Genomic DNA, 19,441 nt, shown 5'->3' on the forward strand with positions numbered 1-19,441 from the left:
AAACTATTGAAAGGGAACTGGGGAGCATCTGAAGTTCCCTATTAAAGTTTGCTCTTTGAAGAAGGTGTGCGTGTATCAGCTCTGGAAGTGGCGCAGGTTGTGCTGCTTTGTGGTGCCTCTCTCCAGTGAGTTCTGGAAGGCAAAAAAAAAAAGAAGAAACCCCAAGGTAGGCTTTGTTACACTGCTGTACGGTTGGCTGTTACCGCAGTACTCAGAAGCACAGTTCTCACTTTACACCAGTTTTTACTCATCAGCTGAGAAATGAGTTAATAGTAGGGGATGCCTAAAATCGTATTCCTTGTTGGGCTTCAGCCTACTGTTGCTCTGATAGATCTTTCCTGGCTTAGCTCTTCGTCTTTTGGAAGGCAGTTTGTTTTGCTGCGTTTGCCGTTAGTTGATCAGGAAACGCAGCCGTTTTTAAAGGTCCAAAAATTAAAGAAAAGTAATACATCGAGACGGGAAGGAAGGAGGATGAAATCTATTTCTTCTCTTTGACTTAGCTTTCTACTTCAGTGGTAAATTGCAGTAACAATGTAAAAGTAGGGCAGCACTAGAAAGCAGGAGAACTAATTGGTGAAAATCATTATTTTTTAAAATAACTCCGTCCAAGTACAATTCTGGATGGGAATGGCATCTGGCTTCACAGTGGTGATGCAAACGCCGCAAACCTAATAGTAAATTACAAGACTTCTCTGATGGACTTAATCCCTTCTCTGTCAAGTGATGCGGCATATATTTGCATTAGAGTATTCTGTTGTTAAAGCAATTGTGTGCTTAGCAAATTTCTTGGTGAAATAGCAGCCTCTTAGGCAGCTTTGCAATTACGGATCAACAGTGACCATATTAAAAAATAATATGTGTTTTGTTACCTTTACTGGAGCAACAATACTCCAATATATCTTCTTGTCCAAAGCCGCATGAGAAATGCTTAATAACATAATTGTTGTACTCAAAAGAGAACTGTAGTGCCAGGTATAAATGAACAAAACTTTTACACTGTCTCTCGAGGGTATTACTGAATATTTGAGTCTTAATGTACTTGGAAAAATAATTCTTTGATTGAATTTCTATTTCTTTTTCTCTTTATTTGGAGAGATAACTTTATTCCGTGGTAAATACACAGTATTCTGTGTAAGTATGGATACAGCCTTTCCTGTTTTGAAGTGAGCTGTCTGGCTTTGGCACTTTAAATGCATGTTTTTATCTTCTGTGCACTTACAGAGAAAGGTTTGTGTTTTAAAGAAAAATGGTGAATTCTGAGGGGCATCAGATAACATCATTTGTTTCCTTTAAAAGAGAGAAGGAAAAAAGAATGGAACAAAGCCCCCAGTCTATAGGCATTGACTTTTTTCTTTCTGGTTCATATTTGGGAAAGGGGAGAAAAGCCACCCTGATACTTCATAGTCAGATATACTGATACACTGAAGATGTCTTGAAGCAGAATGAGAGGTTGTCTGTGTTTCCAGCCCATTTCTGCCACTCTTCTGAACTAAATATGTGAAAATGGCCCAAAACGTTGAGTCTCTGACACATGCTTTAAAAGCCTCAAACCTAGAGGCCTGTTCTTATTTCATTAATTTTCCCTTAAATAGCAATGCCTAATTATGAGATGTATTAGAGCTTTACATAAAAGGGGAAAAATCTGATGGGAACAAATCAAATGTTCTTTTCACTTCACAGGCCTTGTAGGGGCTACTTTTGCACTGGAATAACAATAATGACAATTAAAACAAAACAAAAGGCTCTAATTTCAGGGATCCTTTCTAACCACAGGAGCTGGGCAAATTGGAGTTGAAAGGACCTTTCCAATTAATGTGTCGTCTTCTGCTCATGTGTGGGACAATACGCTGAATAGCCAATTAATTACAGTTGTTTCAGCCTGTACGGCTGTAGGTCAGATCATAGGCATGGCTTATGCCTCTTGGTACTTTTTTTCTCCTCTAATTGCATAATGAGAAAATAAGTGCTCCAGTGACAGTGGGAGAAGCTGGGGAGGTGGCTGATATCCGAGTGTACAGCTGCAGCACGGCGCTCATCTGGGGAGGGACACCGAGGCTTCGCGGCCTTGTCTCCCTCCTGGATGGCGGCTGGAGAAGGAAGGGGGGCACGGAGATAATTTGCTTTTAAAAAAAAAAAAAATCAATTTATGACCACTTAATATTTTTGGGCTTTTCTTTTTTCTGTTAACTTCGTGTTGCTTGGATGGAGGTGGCTGCCATAGTGCCCCATTTGTAACCTCAAGAATAGGTGAGCGCTGATAAGATTCAGGGAAGGATCCCGACTCCTTTTTGAGGTACGGGGTTTACTTTGACCCATTTCATCTTGACCTTGTATGCAGAACTTAAAATAATGTGAATGAAGGCAATAAAGAGAGTAGGTTGAATAGTCAAAAAACTTTGTGTCTTCTTAACACTCTTTCAGAACCTGTGGTCATCCCAAATGGTGCAGGAGCCCCCAAACAAAGCCTGTTAATCCTTAAGTCCTTACTGCCTGCCCTGCCTGGCCCACAGGCTGTCTCAGGAGACTCCCTTGGCTTTTCCCTTCTTGCAGTGTGGCTGTCTGCAAGGTCAGCGCTTTGTTCTGCTGGATGCTGACTGCACTGTTCACTTGGCTATAAACTGCATTTTGCACCCACAGAGCTGAAATCTGTGCACCTTATGCACTTCCAGCTTTGAGCAGCTAAAAAGTGGGTTCGAAAAAATGCAGTTCTGAGATCAAATTTTTGTGGTTTTTTTTTCCGAACTTTATCTAGTGTATATTATTCTCCTTTACCCTTCCAACTTTGAGGAAAGTGTGCAGTCAGTGACAGATGGCCGATTAGGTGGAAAATGTGTGCATGAGCCGTATTAATAGAAATGTATGTGGCTGAACCACATCAGTGCTAACCTCACTTGTTGTGATCCTGAGAGAGGCTGATAATGCTCATTATGAAACGCTGCAGTGACAAATGAGCCATTGGGTTTTTATAGTCAACATTTTCATTAAACGCTGCTTGTTGCGGGGCATTTTTGCCTCAGAAATCCAGGTGCTATAGTGGTTCTTTGTAGTCAGCCACCTGAAAATGCTGTTCTTGGGGCTGGTGGAGATCAGCAAACATCTATGTAGATGCAACACTTTAATACTCAGGATATCAATATACGCTTCTAATTAGCTCAGTGTAAGGTGCAGTGGCAGGCTGTTCCCTCAAGGGCTTTGTTTAGGAGACAGAGACAGGAGAAGTAGGGCAAGGGGTAATGGCCAAGTTGCACCAGGGGAGGCTCAGGTTGGGTGTTAAGAACAATTCCTTCTGAGAAAGAGCAGTGAGGCAGTGGCACAGGCTGCCCAGGGAGTGGTGGGGTCACCGTCCTTGGAGGTGTTGCAGAGCCGTGGGGATGTGGCACTGAGGGATGTGGTCAGTGGGCATGATGGGGTGGGTGGGAGTTGGACTTTGTGATCACAGAGGTCTTTTCTGTACTTAATGTTTCCATGATTCTAAGTCTTCTCCTTCATTGCAGTGCCAGGGTAAAGGACTTGCTAGGGCGTGGGCTGAGAGCAGGTTCTGTGGTTGAACCAGAAGAAAAATGGTTGTTGGGAGATGCTTTTCCTCTTGACTTTGTCCAGTGAGTGGGGCAAGGTTAGGGGGCAGTGAAAAGTGAGCCCTTGTGAACCAAATGAGGTTCATCAAAGCTAGGTGCAAGGTTTTGCACTTGAGTCAAGCTAATTCCAGATATGTATACAGACTAGGAGAAGAAATCCTTGAGAATAACCCTGCTGAAAAGCACTTAGGTGTCCTGGTTGATGAAAAATTGAACGTGAGCCAGCAGTGTGCACTTGCAGCCTGGAAGGCCAATGGTATCCTGGGTTCTGTCAGAAGAGGGGTGGCAGCAGGGACAGGGAGGTCATTGTCCCTCTCTACTCTGCCCTCGTGAGGCCTCGTCTAGAGTACTGTGTCCAGGTCTGGAGCCTCCAACACAGGGAAGATGCGGAGCTGTTGGAGAGTGTCCAGAGGAGGGCCACAAAGATGATCCAAGGGCTGGAGCACCTCTCCTATGAAGACAGGCTGAAGGAACTGGGCTTATTCAGCTTGGAAAGGAGAAGGCTGCGGGAACAAGTCATTGCAGCCTTCCAAAATTTAAAGGGAGTTTATAAACACGAAGGAAATCAACTTCCTACACAGGTAGATAGTGATAGGACAAGGGGAAATGGTTTTAAACTGAAGGAAGGGAGGTTTAGATTGGATGTCAGGGGGAAGTTTTTTACTGAGACAGTGGCGATGCCCTGGCACTGCTGTCCGGTGAGGTTGTGGATGCCCAGTCCCTGGAGATGTTTAAGGCCAGGTTGGATGGGGCCCTAGGCAATCTGATCTAGTACTTGATCTAGCAGTTGGCAACCCTGCCTCTGTGGCAGGGGGGTTGGAACTTGATGATCCTGGGTGTCTCTTCCAACCGAAGCCATTCCATGATTCTGTGACAGCTGTGCACTCCTCTAGCATGCTTTGCAGACCACTGGAAGGCATATAGGGAAGGGGATATTTAAAGCCGCTCGATCAGTAGCTGTAGCAAAAAGGTGGTTTGCCAGATGTTGGTTACTGTGGTGCTGGTGGAGGTCTTGCGGTCGCTTCTGGACAGTTTTAGTTCCTTTTGTTTAGTATGTGAGGAGCTGTTAATCTGATGGAAGAGTCTGGAAATTCCCAGGTCCTAAACAATATTCTCTTTTCTGCCCATCATGGAAAGGTGGGGTAAAGAGCTCAGGAGCGGTTCTACCTCTGTAAAATCATATTGCCACAAATGAAGAGCTTCTCAAATACCAAATAAATAGGTATGTATCGATGTCATCCACTGTTAAGCTAATAAAAGATGGCTGCTGCTTAAAACCCATTTCATTTTCTTGTATCTGCACCTTCTAAATAGCTCTGGTTTCAATTTATTTTGTTGACTTCAAGAAAAAATTGTTTATTTGGACATTAAAAATTGAATTGTCAGTTCCATTATCTTCCTCCTGCACTTCAATTTCAGACTTATCTGCATCAATGAGAAAATGTTGCGGGAGATTCTTTTATTTTTTTTTAATTGAAAAAGATCTATTATTTCTTGCAAAACCTATGAAGAAAGTTGCACAGTTATTAATAATCTGGCATTTCCCCAGCGTATGGTTTTTGCTTGCTTTGAGTATTTGCAATTAGAAGTCTCCATCTCAATGGGATAATTAAAAAATAATTTACCACTTGGAAGGAATGGGTCTCTTTGGGCAATCTGTGCTGCTATTGGTTAATTATTACTAATTTTTGGTTATTTGATACAGTTCTTCCTGACCTGACATCTGCATAATGTAGGGGCTAATGAGAACAGAAATTAAGCTTGATAGTCAGCGTATCCCCTGCTCAATTGGAGAGGGTAAGGTGGAAGGAGATTAAAAATAAATTGTTCAAGTAGGAGTTCAGCATTGCTGGAGATTTTATACTATGCACAGAATTTTGATAGAGATATATAGGTAGAGAGAGAGGCACAGAGGCAACTCCTCGCTTGCTTTTTGTTGTACCAGCTAAAACACGTGGCGTTGGAGGAGCTGCTGGGGAAGGAAATCAGTTTTATGGGGGGCGTGGGGCAGGCAGGTAGCCTGGAGGCAAGCAAGCAGAGTTTGGGGCCCAGAAGGTAAAACACAGAGAGCTGAGGTTCTGGTAGCCAAAGGGCACATCCTTCCTGCTGCCCAGGAGACAGAGGCACAATTCTGTTAGCATCTTTGAAAGGAGCTCTTCTGCCTAGAAACCGGTGCAAAACTTTCTGGTACTCAATTTATGCATTGTCATTATTATTATTATTTTATCTAACAGGAGTCTTTAGATGGCCCACGGGAATGTGCGGACCAGTGACGTAGAGTGCCTACATAAAATAGTTTGATTTTTTTAAAAAAGCAAATAGAAGATAAAAGCACATGATAAGATCACTGTGGGAGATGTTAATTTCGTGTTCGCTGTTGGTCTTGCAGCTCTTGCGCAGTGGTAAAAGGTTGTTTTATGGAGCTGAGACCAGGTTATTCCAACCAGCTGCGACCATGGGCGTTCTCATTCGGGTGCGGAGCCACCCGTTGCATTTTGGAGGGGGCTTTCCCACGTATCTGTGACTTTCAGTGATCCAGGAAACATGATTACGCTTTTTAAAATGCTCCATTTTGCTTTTGTTGACTTCAGAAGAATACAATCGTGTTATGCTGTGAGTTTTTCTTAATGAGAAAATTGATATCTCCCAACTGAGGGAATTGTTATGATAAATAGGCAAAATCTGCTTCCATCTCAAAAACAAAACGTTTTTTTTTTCTCTTCGGGAGCCTCATAGCTCACGAAATATGACGACAGATGCAAACAAACAAGTTAAAAAACCCATACAATAAGATCAGAACAGAACTTTAAAGAAGGGGGAGTGCAGAATATAAAATGAAGCCATCTGTCTGTGCTACAAAGCATTCATTCCCTTTGAGTGTGTAATTATGGACCTGGATTTTCTGTTGCTGGATTTATGTATGAAATTGTCCCCAGGAAAAACAGTTGATTCCTTATAATGTTAAAACAGCTTAACTTGTGCTACTGCAAATTCACTGGGGTGCTGGCACAGAGCTGTTCCCCATGGCCGCGTTTGTGTTAGCTGACCTGGTGCCACGGGATTAAAAAAGAAAAAAATACTCTCTTTTGTGCTTTATCAGTGAAAGAATTTGTCATGCTGGAGCAATTCTTTTTGAGACTTAGGTAAATTCTCACTCTTGCTTCTAAAGGTGACTCATGGCTTTCGGGCCTGGTAAGTAGTAATTACTACCATTAAATGAAATGGAAGGAACTGGATGGTAATCTTAGAAGAGAGGAAACTGAGCAAATTTCAGCTTTTGACCCAGAATTCTGGAACCGAATTTAACCTATTTTTAGGTAAAATACTAGTATTTCAAATAACGTGTATAAGTCTATGTGAATCATTCACATTAGCCACGCTTGAGGTCTTTCAGGCTCTTGTTTCACTTGGTCATAAATTACTTTTAAAAAAAAAAAAAAGTATGAAAATGTAGAGTTCTAATAGAACAGAGCCAGGTCATTTTGACCTGCACCACAGCTGGGTTACAGCTCAGTCCTAAAGACAGGGCAGGTGGTGCTGGGGAATTTCTAACTGCTCTGGGTAAATTATTTTATTGCTTCTGTGGTTTCTCTCTACTTAGAAATGAGGCGTGTAAAAAAGAAATACAGCATAAAATAGGATCTTCTCGTGTAAAGATAGGATCCTTTCACCTCCTGGTGTTGACTGAGGTGGTGTCAAGTACGAAAGTGGTGCTGGGTTGTGTCTTGGCACTGTTCTCCCCAAGTAGCTTTGTCGTTTGTTACAGACACACGCTGTAATCACTGAGTGCTTGGGAAGGGTCTCGCCTTTGAGCTCTCCCCAGCGAGGTCCAGCTTTAATGTGCGTGCTGCTTTGCAGAGATGGACATTGCTGGCGATCTGCCCTCTTCCTTTCTCTGGACCATTGCGTTGCATTGGGTAGCATCTGCTCTTCGGCGTTCCTTCAGCCTCCAGTAGCAGATGCTTGTTTTAAAAACAAGTGTTAATACATTAGTATGCCATGCTCAGAGCGGCAATTTGAGAACACAGTTAATGTAATTTTGCTGTTCTGTAACACTTGTTTTCCTTGTATGCAAACTCTGCTGGAGGAGCTGTGACAGTTCTTTCAGTCCAAGTTTGCACACTGCTTTTGTGGCAGCTGCAGGGGTTGGTACCAGCGTGGGCTCTAACAGGGCTGGCATTGGGATGCTGGCGTGGTACTCGTGCCGGCTCTGAAGAAGATGAGGACCTGCTTCCACCACAGCAGTGTCACTGAAGTCAGGAAGCAGCTTGCCTGACTTTGTCATCTCCTTGACAATCTCTTCTGGTTGAATTGAACGGGCTCAATTGGTCTTTTCCAAGAACACGCAGGGTTCCTCACATTCTGTATTTAGGATTTTCTTATTAATTTAGTGATTTGCTTTCTGCAAGGTGAGAGGTGGGCACCCGTTGTGAATCGGGCTGGGAGTAGCTCCTTGACATCAGGAATGCTGGACCCTGGTTCCAGAGCATCCCTGTGGGCCGTGGTCATGGCCATGGGGCTCAAGTGGGACATGCATGGGTACTCACATTTCAGGGCAGCAGCTCTGGGTGCTTGCAGCTGCTCCCAGCCTTCTGTGGGAACAGTGCATATTGAGCAACATGGAAGAATTGTGTTGAACTGCTCTGATCCAAAACCCAAGCTGCAGGGTCATCTTCTTGAAATGGACATCATCAGCGTTACTACAATTCTGCTAGCAGAGAAACAATTGGTTGCAAATAAAACCTACTATGTCTGCATGCATTAAGACTTTCTTTGCACCAATGCTTTCCTTAGTTATTTTGCATTCCTCGTTTCCATTTCTTGAAGTCCATTGTTTTAATGGCGTTTTATTCACTTCCAATTCAAGACATTTTCTTTGACACATTTGCCTGTGGCATTTGCATACACAGGGCTGCTGTATTTACGTCATGCTGTCTTTTGCTCAGTAAAAAAACCTCACATTTTTTAGGAAATACACATAGTAAATTAGAGCTCTGAGTACATATTCAGCCTTACAAACTGTCAGGAAAAAAAAAAATATACAGTCTGATTTCCAATCTATGATATGCAATAGATTTGGGTTCCCTAAATGGATGCGTGTCTTAGAAATAGTCTCTGAAGATGGTTGAAAAATTGTTGGGGACAGAGGTGCAGCTTTACTTTACGTTGATCTTAAAGCAGGTTACGTGGACTTGAAACAAAACCCACCTCCTCCTTCCCTGCGCTCGCCGCAGCCCATGGAGCAGTCTGTGCAGGTCAGGCCGGTCTTTCCTTTCCCGGTGCCCGTGGTTTTTTAGGCTGGAGCTGAGCAGCAGTGTGCACAAAAGGCTCTTGATTTCTCACAGGGTTGGAAGAACAGCAGGCAGATGCAGGTCCCGGTCTCTGAGCTTTTAGAGTGACAAGAAGGATGCTGTTAGAAGGAGAGCAGCGTCTCGTTTCCACAGGCCGATGCCTTTCGGCCACCGCTCGCCAGGCCCTGATCTCAGCAGGCCGTGTCACTGTTTGCTTACAGAGTGGATTATTTGCTATTGCAATGTTCATTGTCTCTAATCTTTTACTTAATTTGCCATTTTGCATTAAATCATAGAGAATTACAGAAACTTAAACCTCTGTAAGTAGACAGGTCGTATTTTATGCATGTGCCTCTACTAGTATCCAGGTGACATCAGCTGTGGAGTTCATTGCCTGAAATTCATGACACAAGTGCTCTCAATGTTTGGCTGAGCTTTATTTCTTCGCGCTGTATTTTGCTGTCCTTTTACAACCAGTTTATGCAAGGGGTCTATGGACATGCTTAGAATAAAACAGCCATGTCATTGCCAGCCTGCCCGAGGAGAGGGTGCAGTTTGCATTTCAGCGTAATAACACGGTAAAGCCAAAATCAACACTGCCAACTCGGTTCAGATAGAAGGTGTAGTGTATAGTAAAAAAAAAAAAAAAAGTTTTATGTACTAAGTCCCTTGAAGAGGTGAAACATGACTTCACTCGGAGAGGTGGCAGGCCACCCCATGGTGTCTCCCTTTTTTAGACTTCCTTTCCACGTGATGCCACATGGTTTGGAATATCCCTTTGGCCACTTCAGGTCGGCCATCCTGGTTCTGTCCCCTCCCAGCTCCTCGTGCCCCCAGCCCCTTTGCTGGCAGGACAGTCGGTGAAGCTGAGAAGAAGAAACATCCTTGGCTCTGTGCAGCACTGCTCAGCAACCACTTGAAACAGCGGCGCGTTGTCAGCGTTGTATTTCTCCCCAAACCAAAACACAGCATCATCCCAGGCACTCTGAAGAAAAACAACTCTCTCCCTGCTGAAACCGAGATGCAGAGCAATGGGTGTCCTCCCTGCTGGGACAGCTGTGCTGAAAACCTCCTGCGTGGTGTTTGCAGCTCTCACCTCAGGAGAAGCTCTTAGGGGATTCCCCCTCCTCCAGGGGCAGTTCAAGTTTTGCCTTTAAGTACATCAAAGTGAACTCAAATATGTATAAACGTGTCCTGCTGCTCTGGGTGGCAAATTGGAGGTATAAAAGTAAACTCCACTCACATAACAACTTGCTGCGTCTTAGTCGTAGAGAAATTAAAAGAACAGAAAATCCATGAATGGAAATTAGCTTTTGCATTTTTTCCCCTAATTTAACAGCTGATTTCTTTGATTTGGGATCCTCACTGCAAAGAGTTTAGCTGCCGTGAATCCAGGTCTTTAGTTTTGGAGATGTGTTTTATGTCAATAATTCACCGAAACCCTGACCAGAATGTTGTAATTGCCACCAAGAAAAAAAATAGTGGTAAAAAACCATTGTTTTTCTAAACATGCCTGCCAGGGCGGATGTGTGTCGGACTCCGGGCACAGACATCCTGTGCAGCCTGCAGCTCTTTGATGTGAGCCTGCAAGGATAAGAGATTAACCTCTTTCCCTTGGAGACAAAGCGTTCTTGCTTTTTGTCTTTGTGTGAGACCATATTCTGAAGTCATCAAAGTCTGTGGAAGCCACCCTATTTGTTTCAATGGGAATTGAATGGGGAACGTGAATTCTGTGGTCTTGCATTTCAGAAAACAACAACTGAACAGAAACTCTGCAGTACAGTAATAATTGCATCCAGATGAGTTTTTCTCTGAGCGCTGGTGGAGCAGCTGGTGGGTACGGATTGATCTGACCAAATTCAGCTCCACTTGTTTCTGTCCATGGGAAAATCGGATGCAATCTGGAAGCAATTAGCACGAAGCCAGCAGCCACCCCGAGCGGTCCTTTTAAAGTGGCTCACAAATAACAGGGCTAGGAATTCCTCGGTGCAAGGGCCGTCACCCACAGCGCGCTGCAGAAGGGGGTTTTTATTAGCAACGTGACTTCTATTTTTTTTTTTTAATTCGCTTTTTGTGTGCACCAAGGTGTGGGTGTTGTACGGGGCAGGTTGCCTTCCTATTGCTCTGTGCTCTCCGCATCACATCTCCGTGTGTGATGCGCGTTTTGCTGCCTTCAGGGCACAGATCTCTTCCTGCGTGTAGGTGAGATCCAGCAGTGTGTTTGTACTGCTGTGATCCCTTCCCATGCACGGGCTGGGCATCGTCCTGCTGCTGCTGGAGGGCACCTACAGGAAAAAATTCATTGTACTACCTCAGCCGACTGTGATCCTGTCTCTAAAAATGGACCATAAACATATCTCAGCAATTTCAGTGAAATTATTTCTAGTGTTTTGAGCAGGGAGTATATGAAGACAGTGTCCCTGTGTCTTTTTTCCATGAGGTCTGTGCTGAACTGCTGAGCTGTTACTGCCTTAACCATAGACCCTGTGAAAATAGGTAGGTGCAAAGAAAAAAGGTTGAAAAGTTTTAACATTGATTTATTTTTTACAGACACTGTATGTGGGAATGGAAACACTCATAGAACCTTTTGAGCTGGAAGGGGCCCTTAGAAACCATCTAGACCAACTGCCTGCACTGAGCAGGGACACCCACAGCTCCATCAGCGCTCAGAGCCCCGTCCAGCCTGACCTTGGCTGGGGCACCACCGCCTCTCTGGGCAGCTGGTGCCAGTGCCTCACTGTGCCCTTAGTGTAAAGAACTTCTTCCCTATATCTAATCTAAAGCTCTCCTCTTTAATTGGAAACCATTTCCCTTTGTCCTATCACACAGGCCATGCTAAAGAGTCCTTCCCCTTCTTTCTTATGCCCCTCTTGTGATACTGACAGGCCGCTCTCAGGTCTCCTGGAGCCTTCCCTTCTCCAGGCTGCACAGCCCAGCTCTCAGCCTGTCCTCACAGGGAGCTGTTCCATCCCCAGGATCATCTTTATGGCCCTCCCCTGGACACGCTCCAGCAGCTCCGTGTCTCCCCTGCACTGAGCACTCCCCATCTGGATGCAGCGCTCCAGGTGAGGTGTCACAGAGCAGAGGGGCAGATCCCCTTCCTTGCCCTGCTGGCCGTGCTGCTTTGGGTGCAGCCCAGGACATGGTTGGCTCTCTGGGCTGTGAGGGCACAGTGCTGGCTCGTGTCCAGCTTGCCATTCGTAGGTATGCTTTTTAAAATAGCTGTAGTACATAAAGGACATTTCTTAAGGTGAAGAAGGAATTTAAGAAAAGTGCACTGATGGAAAACCAGCAAGATGCAATTTACTCTCAAGCTTCTAAAAGAGAGAAACAAAATTAACATTTTGAAATTTTATTATGACTAGCTGAGCTGTAACATAATAGAGTAAATCTCTCAGTATTATGTAATAAAATTAGTCAAAAGATGACAAAAGCATAAAGAATGCACTAATGAAAAAGCCTTGCAGGACTCATATTTAAATTGGATTGTGCCAGATTGATTTATGCGAGCCTATAAGTACACTCGGCTCAAAACATTTGTGGGAGCAGTGACATTATCCTTGTGGCTGCTCTCTCTCTTTTCCCTTCTGTATGTTTTCTGAAGGACTGGAAGTACAGTGCTAAGTCTAAGAGCACTGTCAATTACAGATTACTGGGAACGGATAAATGTTTTCTTGTGTAGTCTGAGGATATACTTAGGAACAAGTGAAAAAGCTACATACGGCTGTAACGTGGTGAGTGATGGGACGGCTCAGCGGGGATGTACATGAAGCCCATCAGCAGAAAACCCCTCTCTGGAGCAGCATCAGTGCGTTTCAGAGCAGGCATCCCCTGGTGTGGCTGAGATTGCAGGCCAGAGCTGGTATTTCCAAAAACCAAACGCAGGCAGAGCCTTGCAGCATTGTGCCTGTGTACCCTGCTGTCACTGCGGTACCTGCAAGCAGGGCAAGTGCCGGCAGCCGCTCTTTATATTTAAGATGTTATAAAGAAGAATGTTGAATTTGTGGCTGTGACAAATGAGAGGGAACAGGCTCATCAAGTTCCATGCCAGTTCCCTGTCTTTTCTCCTCTCATTTCTGCTCCCCCTAGCTGCTGGTGGAGATACCCGTGGGTGCTGCATCGGGAAGTCGCTTCCAGCTGCAGTGTGCAAGTATTATCAGTGTTGGAGTATTGCAAGACACCAGGGCCAGCTCCTGCTGTTGTGTTTTACTATCATGAGACAGAACCGTCTGCAAGCTGCTTTGAGCAACAAAAAGTGCATCTGTGTTGGAGCTGCTCTGTAATGCAAGTTATAAAGAAAGTAGCAACATGCAGTGGGAGAGAGTAAAGTATAAATATGTAAAACCTGACGGCATCGTTTAGAAAGAGGGATCGATTGCGTTGAAGAAACGTTTAGATGTTGTACTGACGGACACGGTTCAGTGGGGGAATACTGGTGGTAGGTGAATGGTTGGACTGGATGATCTTGGAGGCCTTTTCCAACCTTGGTGGCTCCGTGATTCTATGCATTTAAGCAAAGGAGAAGCAGGGATTTAGTCTGAGCAGCCATAACGCTGACTGCTTGGGGCAGCAGCTGGCTGCCACAGGGCACACCGAGTGCTGGGATGATGTCCACCCTCAGAATCCTCCTGGCTTGGCTGGACTGCAGCCCTGTGTTGGGATGTGGATATTTCTGCTATGGAGAGCACCCGGCCTTCCCCATGATGCATCCCCATGATAACGCTCAGTCCCTCCTGCCTGCATCCCACCCACACACGTGATTTGTCCATGAAGCACGGCTGTCTGGCTGCATGCAGTCGGAATTGAGGCAGCCCCACATACTCTTGTTTTTCCCCATACAGATACATTTTCTCTGTGTAATTTATCTAACCGGAGCTGTCTGTTAAACGTGCGAACAAGGTTTTTGTTGCCTTTTGAGGATGCATCACGTGATGTTTCCTTTTCTGAATGAAGATCCTGGTAGCTGGGATCTTATTCTCCCTGTTTGATTTCACTGGATATTTTGCATTTCTGTTGATAAAGATGCTCCTGCGGGAATTTTTATTAGGTGTGACAGTGCTGTTTGCAAGCCACGTTCCTGCTAAATGGTCGGCTTTTCAGAAGTGCTCATTGTCAGATGAATCCCACCTCATTTATGTCAGTGGTAAACCCTTCATTAATACCCAGAGCTGCGTGGCTAAGGCAGCACAGGAGCGCTTCTCAAAACCATGCACTCGGAAGGTGTCTGTCTGCTTTCAGGACTGACAGGATAACAAGCTCGTTGCTGCTGCAGCAATGCTAGGATCTGGCCATTTGCATAATATGAAGCAGGAACTTACTTTACAATTCATGAACGAGCCTTTCAGACGGTAGCTTCAGACACAAATGAAATTTGTGGATGCTTCTGAAGTAAATTGCTGGGTTTGAGTGCATTTTGTTACGTATCGGGAAATGAAAATTATACTCAGATACCCAAGCCCAAAAGCAGAGTGTAATTTGGCATTTGTGGATAAGGTTTCTGAACAAGGATGGTGGGGAACTCCTGAAACAATTCTGTATTTAGTTGTGCATGTAATAGGTAAAGTTGGTTATTCAGTGTTTGCACTGTAAATACAGCAGGTTGGCTAATGAGGTGGCCATAAAGACAAAATGCTGTAGTCAATGAGTGCATCAAGATAAGCCTATTTTTTGTGTATAATTAAGCATACTGGAGAAGCCCTGCTTGGTTCACAGCTGTAAGAAGCTCTGCTTGCTTTAAGTAGGACTGCTGTGCACGCTCAGCGTTACTAAAAGCCATCGCCAGGGCTTTCCCTGTGGCTGCTGTGCTGGCCTTTGGGTGAAAGCATGCGGTGAAGCACTGGTGGGGCCCGTGGGATCGTGGCTCTCCCCTGCACAACGGAGCTGGGTGCGGGGCCGGGCTGTAACAAGGCTGCGTGGCACCCGGGCAGGGGGAGAGCACGTCTGGGGGATGCCGGAGGGATAGGAACCTGCTGTGGAGCTGGGCTTGCAGAGAGCTTTCTGCCTCTTTCATGTCTCGCGATAATTAAGCGGTCCGTTTTTACTGAACTCCTTTCAAATAAGGTTGTAATTAAGCAGTAAGTTATGCAACGGGAGGTGGAGCATCAGCAAACGTCTGCGGCTCGCAGGAGCTTAGGACAAAAACACGTGTAAAATTAGTGTTAAAGCAAATAGGAGGTGCTGTAGGAAAAGGAGACAGATCCTGTAAGTGGAAACGGAGATTGAATTAATTTTCTTAGCGTTATGCTGAACTGAACAAATGTAAAGTTAAATATGTATCCCTTTTAATGTGGTTGCTGTGCCATCGCCGCAAATGAAAAAAGATGCATCTGTAACCAGATAAGAAGATGCTATCAGACACTTTTAATTTTAATTAAGTTTTAACCGATGGGAGGAATAGATATTTAAAGAATTAATTAAAATGTTCTCCGTATAAAAGATTTTAAGTGTAGGAAATGAGTTAATTGTGCTATCAAAGGGGATCTGTGCTTTGCAAGCTGTTTTGTGATGCCGAAGCAGCATCTTCGTGGGGATGATAGGAGCTTGTGGGGAAGCCAGCAGCCGCTGGTGCCCTCCTTTCCTTGCTCCGAGTAAAAGCAGCCGCTGGTCTCCTGTGTCCCTGGGTGCCCAGCAGGCGGTTTCGGTTTCAGGTTGGGTGGGTGGCTGGCACAAAAGTGCTCAAAATACTTGAGATAGTTGGGTGCGATTCGATTGCGTCACAGCAATCCCCTATCTCACAAGGAGGATTTTTGAGGCGGTTAAAATATCTGAAATGCTGAGGTCTTTGATAACCTTTGTAACTTGTACCGTTCTTGATAACCTTGCGCCACTGACTTTGTTTTATTTTCACTCTGCTGAGCATATGAAGCTGCTGCTGGAGTTCCTCAAGGATCGAATCATGCCTCATTCAATATTTTCATTAGCGGCCTTTGCAGAAGAATTAGAAGCACGCTAAGTAAATTTGCCGGCTCTGAGGCCGAGAGGCCTTGGCTGGGGATGGGGGAGGACTGGATTATTACGTGCTAAGAAATACTTGCTTCTGTCATTAATTGCTTTCAGAAGAATGCTGTGCACTTAAGGAGAGATGATATTAATTTCTTCTATAAACTCAGCCTCATCAGTCGGGAACAGCAAAGAAAGCAGGTGTTTGTGTTTGGGAAGATGATTTAAGGGCTGGTGGGGGAGGGCTGGCCCGCCATCTGGGGAGCGGCCTGGCAGAGCCGGGCTTCCTCAGGCTGGGAAAACAGAACCAGGACTTTGGTGCAGAAGGGAGAGCTCTGATGAGCAGTCCCAGTGGGCTATGGAGGCTCTGGTGCAGGAGGGAGGGGTGCAGTGAGCATTCCTGTCAGGATATAGAGGCTCTGGTGCAGGAGAGAGGGCTGCGATGAGCAGTCCTGTCAGGCTGGAAGGAGCAGGCCTTCTGGGCTTCACAGTAGTGAAGCCTGCGCTTGGCAGAGCACGGTGATGGGGGAACTTGCTTTAAGGAATTTGTTTGAAAGGAAAGACCAAAGCTTCCAGAGGAGAAGTCTTTTAAAAGCGGAAGTAATGTATAGGTAGAGCTGTCTTCCTTGAAGGCGTACGGCTCTCGGTGGCTGCATGGCCACACCAGGCTTCTTGAGGCACCTCTGAGTAGGTGCCAGCCTGTCAGTGAGCTCCACTAAAATAAACCTTTCTCCCACTCCCTGCCTGCTAGCAGCCCTTTGAGAGAGAATTGCCTTTACAGTGTCCTAGGCTGTCTGCTGGGCTTTTATTCCATGATTTTCAATGAGTTTTTAAACGAGTGGAGGGGAGGTGAAAAATGTTGGCCGGTTGAATACTGTCGCTTAATGATCTCAGCTTTCTGAGCCCCTGTTTGTGGAGAGATGGCTTATCTTGAGCCGTTCTTTCCTCTTCTTGCCCGTTTTCCAGGAGAGTATCTCCTATTGTGTAAAGCCACTAGCCCTTTTTATATAGGTCAGCGTAAGGTATTAATGAGCTTTTATACCCTGGTTATAAATGTCACCCACATCTCTTGGAGAAGTGGGGAATAGAAAATATTGCCTGGATTTGTTCTTTCCTTTTTAACAGTGGATGTGTGAAGCGGTTGACCTTCTGATAGGAAAAAAACCGCTCTGATTAATCAGAGCCTTTTAGCTTTTGTCATTTAAAATACAATCCCAGAGACCCAAGGATGCGGTGCTTGTCTTCAAAAGCACCAACTTCAGGAAAACCTAAGAAATGAAGATGCTATGAGATAGGCGTGCCCGTAATGAGAGAAGTTTGCAGGAAACTTGCAAGTAGAAGCTGAGAGCTTCAATCTCTTTTTGTGTAACCACAGTATGTGCAGAAGTGCTCAGCTGGGATGAAGCTCAGCCTGCAGCAGAACAACGTGAGCTGTGTCTGACAGCAGAACCAGTGCTGCTGGACATGTCAGTGGGCTGGAATTGGGACTGGCCAACATGTTAGACCCACTGTAGAGTGTCAAAGTCCCTACGGATGACAGGTATAGGGTGATGCGTTGCATAACCTGGGAAGTAAACCAGTGGGAATGGTGCCTAAGTTTCACAGACGTGGGATGGCTGTGGCTCCCCATGCCTTTCACTCTTGCTAGTTGTGTGTCTGCATTGCAAAGCATCGCAGCACTGCCAGCTGTAGGAGTTGCTGCTATTTCGTTTCCTCCAGCAGTGGCCACTTCAGTGCAGCATCGCTACAGGTGAGATGAGGTAGCCCCCGTGCTGTCGCCTCTGTTTCTTTTAAAGCCCCAGATATCTTGGCAAGCAAAGGGTTGAACATCTGCAGTTTTGCTTAATCAAACAGCCGCATAATGCTGCAAGCAAAGAACAAGGGGTAGCTGAATGCATTTGAGGTAGCTTAATAAATCAGTATTAGTGTTGTAATTTGCATTGTCTTTACTTTTGGATTTCAACTATTTAGCAAAAATTACTTGGAAGGGCCATTAATTTTAGCGTAGGAGTGATGATGCTATATGTAGGAGAACATCTGGCTGCATGCTTGTATCTTTATTTTAAAGGAAAATATGTGATGATATATAGAATCATAGAATCACCAAGGTTGGAAGAGGCCTCTAAGATCACCGAATCCAACCGTCCTCCATATTTAATGTGAAGATAAATATAAACCATGGATAGACTTTTCTCTTTCAAGGAAGACGGAGAAGGAGTCCTGATAAATCTTCCCATTTGCGCTATGGCTGTGCATAACGTGCTTTGGAGAGCATTCTTAAATGGAAAGGGATCGCAGGCTTTGCAGTGTGAAACAGACTGGCTGGTCTGCATTTGCTTGCCTCTCACTGTTTTACGGCTGTGTTTGTGACTTCAGTTCATCTTACGCTCCTGCGGAATATTGCCGTGATTCCTTTTGTTGCTGCTGTAGTTCAGCTAAGAATTACTGACAAGTTGTAAGGTTACGAGATTGCAAGTTCTAAGATTGCAAGGACTTTTCAAAATGATGAGTGAAGAAACAATATTGTGAAAATGCCTTGCAAACTGTTTTACTTTCTGTGCCCGGAGCAGTCTTTAAGAGCTTCTAGAGTTTCTCACTCAGGTTGAGCTATGGAAGTTGGTCACTACAGTGAGCAGGAAGGATTCTTTTTTTTCCTCTTTTTTTATTTCCTGCTAGTTTTATTCTAACGTGACATACCTGCAATTGCCATCATTACCTTTATCCATACGCAGTGGTTTTTTTCTGGGCGAATGCAATGATTACACCTGCAAAACTGTCAGTTCAACAACAAAACCCCCAGCACTCTGCAGTTTTCAGGCAACCTGCACACTCAGCACATGATCACGTATCCCGGGTATTAAGTAACAGGCGATTCTTGGAGAAATTATTGAAATAGGCAAATCTGGGTCAGCCCACAGGAGAGGAGAAAGGGACTGGGACCGTGCTTCTTGCTGCCATGCACATCCTGCACGCCGAGCAGGCAGTGCTTGCACTGTGCAGGTGCACCATACCGCATCATTTGGATGCATAATGCCCCCAGATAATCTTGTTGCTCCTCTTAGTTTTTCTGTGAATAGATAGAAGAAAAGAAAACAAAGTTGGGTCCCCTGTCTCAGCAGTGTTTGCAGGTCCTTGGCGGAGCAGAGGAGCTCTCCTTGCCTGCCTGTTCTTACTGCTGTTTGGCCCATGGTCCTCCTTGCTCACAGAAGTTGCAGCACTCCTGGTGGGGACACGCTTCCCCATCCCCACAGGCAAGTTAGCAGGCTGCCAGGCGTGCCAGCAAATGCTGTGGCAGGTCTCCAGCTCCCAGCAGTGCCTGGCATGGCCATTCCCCTCCCTTCAGGAATGCAGACAAGGGAGCGAGAGGGCGATGGAGCTCAGGGAGCAGCTTGGCCGTGGTGTGAGCAAGGAAGCTGCTGCTGGGAGGAGGCATGGAGCATCCTTCTGTGCCACAGTGGCTGTGCAGAGCACCTTGAGCAGCCTGGGGAGGGCTGCCCCCGTATCCCCAAACCCAACCCCCCATGCATTTAAATTGGTTTGCAGATATATAAAAGGATAAAGTTAGTCTTCAGTAGCATGAGGAGAAGTAACAATAGGTAAATATTGTTATTATTTTTTTTAATTTTAAACCCAATC

The 19,441-nt window shown here is 45.2% G+C and overlaps 1 protein-coding gene across 12 annotated transcripts in view; it reads left to right on the forward strand.

Moving 5' to 3' along the window:
- MACROD2 (MACRO domain containing 2) overlaps positions 1 to 19,441 on the forward strand; it is an 847,154-nt gene that overhangs the window by 68,342 nt on the left and 759,371 nt on the right. The window lies entirely within an intron of this gene.

This window comes from Numida meleagris, chromosome 3, assembly GCF_002078875.1.
Source record: "Numida meleagris isolate 19003 breed g44 Domestic line chromosome 3, NumMel1.0, whole genome shotgun sequence".
Classification (NCBI taxonomy): domain Eukaryota; kingdom Metazoa; phylum Chordata; class Aves; order Galliformes; family Numididae; genus Numida; species Numida meleagris.